Genomic DNA, 9,983 nt, shown 5'->3' on the forward strand with positions numbered 1-9,983 from the left:
GTGATATAACATTATGTCTGCCGTATTCTGATGGTCACACAGACAAACTCTGATGCAACACGGGAGGGGACTATACAAGACCATGACTGCCAGGAGGTAAGGGATCATTGGGGACCATCTTGGAGCCTGGCTACCACAGCAATAAAAATGAATATCCACACCAATGGAGCGGGGAAGAAATGATTCTTAGTTGTTCAGAAGATGGAAAGCCAGAGTCCAAATGACTTCCTCAGAACTGAGATTAAACTCTACTAAACCACCTCAAATAATAAAGTAAGTAAGTGGATGAACTTGGGGTTCTGACTCCTTATTCAGGTTTAAACTTCTCCATCAAAACAACTCACCAAAAACATATTCATTTCCCCAACTTCACCTACAACTGCAGCACTTGAGGTTGGGGGAAAATCACATTTCTCCTACACAATAAGCAACATCAATAACCAAGACATAAAAATGAACCCCACCCATGGATATAGAAGTTAACAGACACAGACTGGATATTCAGTGGACAGCACTTAATTTTTATACCAGCTCTTTTCCACATCTTAGCTAGTTACACAAGGATCATATGAAACTAGATTGATTCTCAGCTGAAGAGTACAAAAGTCTGAAACCTGTGGATTTGACAAATCCTCCTCCAACAAACAATAAATCTCCCTCTCCCCCAAAAGATAATTTTCCCTATACCCTACTTCCTATATCCTGCCAGGTAAAAGGAAAACTGGGAATTGAGACCTGAGTTCTAGCTCCAGCTCTATTATTAACTTGCTGGGTGATCTCTAGCAAGTCACTTGACATCTCTGCTCTTCAACTTTAAAGAGGCAGAAGTGGATCAGAAAAACTCTTCCAGGGGCTTCCCTGGTGGCGCAGTGGTTGAGAGTCCACCTGCCGATGCAGGGGACACGGGTTCATGCCCCGGTCTGGGAAGATCCCACATGCCGCGGAGCGGCTGGGCCCGTGAGCCATGGCCGCTGAGCCTGCGCGTCCGGAGCCTGTGCTCCACAACGGGAGAGGCCACAGCAGTGAGAGGCCCGTGTACCGCAAAAAAAAAAAGAAAAGGAAGAAAAAAAAAAAAACAAAAACTCTTCCAGGGCTAAAATAAATCCTATAATTCTGATTCATTTGTGCTTTCAGATGAACCCAGCTTGCTTATCCTTACCTACTGTCATTTGTGACTCTAACTGCATTGATTTCTTACTACATTGTGTCAGGAAGCAACAGGACAAAGGCCATATCGGAATTTATGTTAGGGCTTTATCCACCCTACCCCTTCACAAAAATACTGCTGGAAAATGCTCTCTGATATTCACTGTGGGAAGCTCAGCAGAAATGAAAATACTCAGCCAGTAAGGTAAAACTATTCTGTGACCAATGGAACCAAATTGGAGATAAATTTAGGTACGTGGCTATAAAAACCAATTTTAAAAAAATGGTTTTAACAAAAATTAACGATTGCTTGTAGACAGATACAGGAAGATGTCTTTCCCCAAAGGATTCACTCTTCACAAAGTTTGGCAGCTTGATGAAAGGCAGAGGAGTATGATTCCATGGCAGTAGAGGAAATGATACCCTCATCAGCTGGCAACCAATTTTCCTCAGAGGAGGTACTGACACAGCTAAGTCAGGCCAAAAGTTATGCATGTCCCTGAATTCCCATGGGAAAAGAGTGCAGTGCAAAGAAAGAAGTCTCATCTATTGATCTTAGACAAGTCTGAAATAGAAAGGGAAGCCCTTTAACAATTTCCAAAGAAAGAATGGGAAAGAAGTAAGAAAATGAGGGAAAGAATAAAAGTAAGAAAAAGAAAGGGTCGAGAAAGAAAAGGACAGGAAAATGCATGAATGAAAGAAAAGAGAGCAAAAGAGGGGAAAACCTGTCCAGGACTAGACACTCATCAAGGGAGCCCTGATTGTCTTGTTCAATAAGGACCCTCTACCACCTACCAAAGTGCCTGGTATAGAACCGGTGCTCAGTAGATGCTGAATAAGTGAAAGAACGAGGATAAAGCAACAAACAAAGAACAGTTTGGAAAAAGGCAGGATATTCATTGGCTTCCAGCTGTGTACTGACTCCAGCCAAAAATCTCACAGCTGAACAATAGATGTGAGCAAATGAGAGAAGGTAAATGGATCAGTACAAATCTATTATCCCTCTGGAAAAAAAAGAATGAAAACACACGTCCTACTGCTACACACTTTGTCACTCTTTCAATTCTTCTTCTGTATTTTAATAATCTGTATCAGGTAAGCACCTCTTAAATATTTTAGGATCTCATGTTTAAAAAAAGAAAAAAATAACATTTTTTATTTGTATACCAGTTCAAAAAAGTTTAATGGTTCCAAAAGAAAAGCGTTTTACTTGGACATAGACACCATACAATCCTCTATGTCTTTCTTAGGGCTCTATCAATATTTCAGTATTAAAATAAAATTGTCAAGAAAAAGCAACTGAGTGAAACAAAGAGCATTTAAATGTTTTCTAGGATTTTTATCCTTCTGCAGAGTAAGGTATCTGTTTACAAATTTGGTTCTTTTGGTTAAATACAGACACAAGATCAAATTACATTGTTTGAATCATCAGTTCATTCCCTTCCACAGATATATCTGTAAAATGAAAAAAATATACATACCAAATGAATCAGGCATCAAATATCAATAAAGACTCTTCCCTGACCACCCACATGCTAAGTAGAGTAGGATAAAAATGAGGTGAGACACTCAAGGATATATAATACAAAATCATATATATTCAAGCAGTAAGTTTTGTATGTTCACATTTTAATGGTGGGAGTATGGTTTATTAAGCTGTGCCTTAGTACAGGCGCTGGGGCTTGCCCATGGCACTCTTAATGTACAAAGTCCCGCCATTCTGCCAATTTTTCTTGAGCAATGACACCAGGAAGTTGACAGCTAAGTGGATGTTGTACACAAGCTCATCATCTGTCATCTTCACGTGGCCAACAGCCACTGCCAGACACAGCACTTCTTCATCTGGAACTTGATCGTGTACTTCACTTCATCAACTTTGGCCATCATGTTCTCATTGTGGGTCAGCAAGGAAGGGAACTTGCCAGCCTTATTCAGATCTGGGCCCAGATTCATGGGATCTGCTTGATCAGAAATTCTGAAGCCAAAAAGGCATCATACTTCTTGGCCAGCTTCTTGACCAGTTTCTTATTCTTGTTGAGTTTCTTCAGAGCCTCTATGTCCATGTGGTGGATATCCACAGCCTTGGCCTCATCACAATGCTGCTGGTCCCCCAGAACCCATATGGAGAACTTGGGGAGGGGAGTGGACTTAAGCCTGACAGTGCCCGAGAAGTGTTTGTCCTTCTGAGGGTCATAGCTCTTCAGGCTGATCTGAAGCTCCACCGTCTCCAAAAACATCTGGCGCTTGCGCTGGTTACTGTGCAGGACTTCCCGTGCTGCTTCCATAGAGGGTGTCTCGGGAGACTTTGCAGTTCATAGTGCCTCGTGCCACAATAACCGGAAAAGAGGGAGGGAGCAAACTTTTTTTTTTTTTTTTTGCAGTACGCGGGCCTGTCACTGCTGTGGCCTCTCCCGTTGCGGAGCACAGGCTCCAGACGCGCAGGCTCAGCGGCCATGGCTCATGGGCCCAGCCGCTCCACTGCATGTGGGATCTTCCCGGACTGGGGCATGAACCCGTGTCCCCTGCATCGGCAGGTGGACTCTCAACCACTGCGCCACCAGGGAAGCCCGGGAGCAAACTTTTAAATGAAGCAACATTACATCCTAAGAGGAAGCCAAAATATTAATTTTTAAATTCATTTGAGTAATTTTCCTTATGTGGATTTGCATTCTTATCTAGGGCTTCTCAATCAGTATTAATTAAAAATTGTAATAACTAACATTTATTGAGCACTTACATATCAGGCACTAACCTTAGCACTTTATATATATTATCTCATTTAATTCTAAAAATGCTCTTAAGTAAATAAATTACTTTCCCCACATTAATGGTGAGGAAACTGAGACTTCTGATAATACAATGATCTAAGATATCCAAAATTAACCATCCAGTACAAAGACATAGAAATGCTAGAAAAAATAAAATAAACATTATTTTTAAAGTATGACTGAGAAGGAAGGAAGGGAGGGAGGAAAAACTCCATCCATCCTAGGTGCCCAAAATGAAGAGGTAAGGTAGGGTGGAGCTTTAATTGCCTTGGAGAAAACTTGGTCCCAGTAACCTAAAAAGAAATGAGGATTTGGGTGTACATGAGGAGCCAAGAATCCTTAGATAAAGCCAAGACCCTCAAATGGCAGCTCTTTCTGGTAAGAGATGAACTAGAAAGGAAATATGTTTACCAGGACAAGGTGAGAAAGGAGCTTGTCTATCTCTTTTCAGCTTTAAGTTGGAGGAAAAACCCTTCCCCCTAAATTCAAAATTTCAGGCCTGTGCCTCTCATAAACTTGGGGATAAAATGAATATAATATGCATGATTTAGGAAGCCTCAAATTGAGAAGTTAACACAATGACTGAGCTATGATTGGTGATCTCTCTGAAGCAACTGTAGAAGCAAAAGCAAAAAAAGCCTCAATAAAGGTAATCTCACAACAAAATATGTGAGAAAACAATCCACATTGAGCAAGAGTCCACATCCAAGAACTTGAAATAAAACATTATGAAAGAGAATATGGAAAAAGGAATAAAGCCATCAAAAAGAAGGTACTATGAAAAAGAATAAATTGATTAAGGAGGAAAATAAAACTATACAACTTTTTTGTTAAATGTTAGTACTTTCAGAAATAAAAAATTAAACTCTTTAAAGTGAAAACTCAAGAAAAGGGTTGAATGAAAGATTAAACCAGTTGAATAAAAGAATTAATGAACTGGAAGACAGATCTGAGGAATGAAGCACAAAAAGCTAAAAACTGGGAAAATGTAAAGAGACATGGAATATAAAATAAAAAACTCCAACATATCTCTGATGAGAGTTCCATAAGAAGGGAGAGGGTAGAATAGGAGAAAGGCAATATTCAAGAGATTATGGCTACTGAAATAGTGCAACCACTTTGGAAAACAGTTTGGCAATTCTTCAGAAAGTTAAACATAGTTACCATGTGTCTGCACAAAAACTTGTACATGGATATCCATAGCAGTATTATTCACTATAGCCAAAAAGTGGAAACAACTCAAATGCCATCAACTGATGAATGAACAAAATGTGTTATATCCATACATGGGAATATTATTTTTCCACAAAAAGGAATGAAGTTCTGATACATGTTATAACATGGATGAACATTTAAAACATTATACAAAATGAAAGAAGCCAGACACAAAATGCCACATACTATATGATTACAATTATAAGGACTGTCTAGAATAGGCACATAGACAAGTCCACAGGGACAAAAAGTAAATTACCAGATGCCAGGGCTGGAGAGAGAAAGGAATGGAGAGTGATTGCTAATGGATATGGGGTTTCACTTCCAGGCAATAAAAATGTTCTGGAATTAGAAAGTGATGATGGTTGCACAACTTTGTGAACATACTAAAAATCACTGAATTGTATATACATTTTAAAAGGGTGAATTTTATGGTATGTGAATTATATCTCAATTCTTTAATAACTTTAAAAATACAGTAGACAAGATTTTTTCAGAATTGATGCACTCAAGACACAATGAGTCTCAAACAGGATAAGTGAAATTAAAGACACAATTAGCAGAGTGTAAGAAACCACAGAACACCAAAGATAAACAGAAATATCTTCAGAATAGCCAGAAAGAAATGTAAGTTATTCACAAAGGAAAAATAACTAAGCTGAAAACAGACTTCTCAGCAGCATAAAGAGAAGCCAGAAGAAATTGAATAATATATTCAAAAGATCAAGGAAAAGTATCTGTGAATGCAGAATTCTATAATCAGCTAAATTATGATTTTTAAATGAGAACATAGTAGAGATATTATCATTAGACAAAGACTTTGACAATATATTTCAAATAAATCCTCATTTAAAGAATTATTTAATACATATTACAAAAAAGAAGAAAAATCAAACCCAAAACTTTAAGAGAAATTCAAAAAAACAATGAGGGACAAAGAAACTGGTAAATATGTGGGTAACAGTGAAGAGGAATTGATGATACAAAACAAAAATAATACTGCTAATTTACAATCAAAGTGGAACAAAAAGTACATCACAATCACATGTGCAATGGAAGAGAATGACTAAAAGTGTTCTATGGTCCCTTTATTATTTGAAAGGGAGTTAGACATATTGATTAATATTGACATTATTAAGCCAAATATGCATGTTTAAAGTATACATGTGTGTCAAAATGAGGAAAAATCAATCAACCAAAACCAACCCAGAACTAATATAGATGTTAGAATTATTAGATAAGAACATTAAAAGAGTTATTATAACTGCATTTCATATATTCAAAAGGCTAGAGAAAATGTTAAACATGTTAAGTAGAGACATTAAAGGTACTAAAAAAAAACAAATCAAACTTCTAGAGATTAAAAACTGCAATATCTGAAATGAAAATTGTATTGGATGAGATTAACATCAGATTAGGCATTGCTGAAGAAATCACCAGTGAACTTGAAGACACAGCAATAGAAATTATTCAACAGTAAACACAGAAAAAATACTTGAAAGAAAGAGAGAGAGTGAGAGAGAGGGAAGGAAGGAAAGAAGGAAGGAAATAATATCAATAAGTTGTGTAACAACTTCAAGTGACCTAGTATATTTGTAACTGGAATCTCTAAAAAAGGGAGCGATAGAAAAAATATTTGAAGAAATACTGGCTAAAAAATTTCCAGATTTGATGAAAACTATAAACCCACAAATCCAAGAACTTCAACAAACCCTAAGCATATAAATATAAAGTACACCGAGGCAGATTATAATAAATTACTCAAAATCAGTGATAAAGAGAAAATCTTAAAAGCAGCTAGAGAAAAAAGTCACATTACTCAGAGGATGAGGATAAAATAACTGCAGATTTACTCATCAGAGCAAATGTAATCAAGAAGCCAGCAGAAAAACATCTATAAAGTACTGAAAGAAAAAACTATCGAACTACTATCCTATAAACAGGGAAAATATCTTTCAGAAATGAAGGTGAACATTCATAATAGCCAAAAGGTGGAAACAATCCAAATGTCCACCAATGGATGAATAAATAAACAAGGTATAGTGTATCCATACAATGGAATATTACTCTGCCATAAAAAGAAATAACGTACTGATACATACTGCATTATAGATGAACCCTGAAAATATTATGCTAAGTGAAAAAAGCCAGTTACAAAAGACTACATGCTACATGATCCCATTCACATTAAAGTCTAGAATAAGGAAATCTATAGAGACAGAAAAGTGTTGTGGTTACTTAGGGCTTGGGGAGGGGGGAAACAGAGGGCTGGAGAGTGACAGCTAAGGAATACCAGTTTTGGTGAGTCCCTGGTGGTCTAGTGGTTAGGCTTCTGGGCTTTCACTGCCATGGCCCAGGTTCAGTCCCTGGTCAGGGAACTGAGATTCCACAAGCTGTGCAGTGCAACCAAAAAAGGAGAAAAAAAAAAAGAATATCAGGGCTCTTCAGGTGATGAAAATATTCTAAAATTGACTGTGGTAATAGTTGCACATAATTGTGAAGATACTAAAAACTGTTGAACCGTACACTTTTTTTTTTTTAAGATTTAATTTTATTTATTTTTGGCTGCATTGGGTCTTCATTGCTGTGCACAGGTTTTTCTCTAGTTGCAGTGAGCAGGGGCTATTCTTCATTGTGGTGCATGGGCTTCTCATTGCAGTGGCTTCTCTTGTTGCAGAGCACAGGCTCTAGGTGCATGAGCTTCAGTAGTTGCAGCACGTGGGCTCAGTAGTTGTGGCTTGCGGGCTCTAGAGTACAGGCTCAGTAGTTGTGGCACACAGGCTTAGTTGCTCCACAGCGTGTGGGATCTTCCCAGACCAGGGATCGAACCCATGTCCCCTGCATTGGCAGGCAGATTCTTAACCACTGTGCTACCAGGGAAGTCCTGAATTTACACTTTAAATGCATGAATTATGTATGTGAATTATACCTCAAAAAAGCTTTTTAAAAATGAAGGTGAAATAAGGACTATTTCAAACATAGAAAATCTGAAAGAATTCATCACGAGCAGATTTGCACCACAATAAATGTTAAAGAAATGTCCTTTAGGGAAAAGGAAAATCATACTAGATAGAAATATGGACCTACTCAACAGATAAATAAAGAGCATCAGAAATGATAACTATGTGAGTAAATATACGTTTTTTTTCTTATTTAAATCCCATTAAAATATAAATAAAAATAGTAACAATGTGGTATGGGGTGTATAACATGTAAAAGTGAAATGTATGACATCAGCACAAAGGCTGGGAGGGGAGCAATGGAAATATACTAATATACAAATATAAGGTGCTTATACTAAATATGAGTGTAACTTGAAATAAACTGTTATAAATTAAAGATGAACACTATACCTTCTAAATCAAACACTAAAATAAAGAGGAAATTATAACTAATAAGATAATTCTAAAAATTTAACCATAAAAACACCAATCCAAAAGAAGGCAGCAAAGGGGGAAAAGGAGAACAAAGAAAGATCAAACAAGTAGCAAGCTGGTAGATTTAAACCTAATCATTATAAATAATCACATTAAATGTAAATGGTATAAAAACTCCCAGTTAAAAGGTGTAGGTTACCAAATTGGGTAAAAAAGCAAACCCAACTATATGCTGCCTACAAAAAACCCACTTTGAATATAAAGATATAAATAGGTTAAAAGTACAAGAATAGGAAAAGTTATTCTATCCTAATAGTAGTGAAAAGCTGGAGGGGCTGGGACTTCCCTGGCTGTCCAGTGGCTAAGACTCCACGCTTCCACTGCAGGAGGCATGGGTTCAATCTCTGGTTGGGGAACTAAGATCCTGCATGCCATGTGTCATGGCCATTAAAAAAAAAAAAAAAAAAAGCTGGAGGGCCTATATTAATATCAAAATAGATTTCAGAACAAAACTATTACCAGGGGTAAAGAAAATTATCTCATAAAGATAAAGGGGTCAATTCATTAAGAAGTTAGAAATCCTAAGTTTATGAACCTAATAACTAAGCATCAGAATATATGAAGAAAAATCTGATTGAACGGCAAGAAGTAAATAAGTCTACAATCTTTATCAGAGATTTCAATATCCTTCTATCAAACTTGATAGAATAACTAGAAAGAAAATCAGCAAATATACAGAAGACTCGAAAAACACTATCAACCTATCTGATCTAATTAACATTTATAGAACGCTCCATCCAACAACAGCAGAATACACATTGTTTTCAAGTGTACATAGAACATTTACTATGATAGAGACCATATTCTCAGCAATAAATGTCTTCATATATTTAAAAATATTCAAGTCATACAAAGTAACCACAATGGAATTAAATTAGAAATCAGTAACAAAAGGACATGTAGAAAATCTGCAACCACTGGGAGACTAAACTTCTAAATAACCCATGGGTCAAAGAAGACATCAAAAAAGAAATTAGAAAGTGTTTTCAACTATATAAAATTGAAAATACAGCATATCAAAATCTGTGGGATGCTGCTAAATCATACTCAAAGGAAAATTTATAGCATTAAAACATCTATATTAAAAAAGAAGAAAGATTTCAAACCAATGACTTCAGCTAGGAAAAAAAAAGAGCAAATTAAACCAAAAATAAGCCAAAAAGGAAGTAATAAGGATCTAAACAAATAAAAAACAATACAGAAAATCAATGAAACTAAAAGATGGTTCTTGGAGAAAATCAGTAAAATTGATAAACCTCTAGCCAGATTGATCAGGAAAATTTAAGATTATAAAGTGAACGAATTAGAAGGGTGCATACCAACCCAGATAAACCTCACAAATGTAATGCATAATGTAGAGGGGAAAAGAGCAATTTGCAAAAGAATACATACAGTATGATTCTGCTTAAGTTCATAA

The 9,983-nt window shown here is 36.6% G+C and overlaps 1 pseudogene; it reads right to left on the reverse strand.

Annotated features, from left to right (window-relative positions):
* Nucleotides 1-2,809: 2,809 nt before the first annotated feature.
* Nucleotides 2,810-3,462, reverse strand: LOC132420834 (large ribosomal subunit protein uL1 pseudogene; annotated as a pseudogene).
* Nucleotides 3,463-9,983: the final 6,521 nt, after the last annotated feature.

Source organism: Delphinus delphis, chromosome 1 (genome assembly GCF_949987515.2).
Source record: "Delphinus delphis chromosome 1, mDelDel1.2, whole genome shotgun sequence".
Classification (NCBI taxonomy): domain Eukaryota; kingdom Metazoa; phylum Chordata; class Mammalia; order Artiodactyla; family Delphinidae; genus Delphinus; species Delphinus delphis.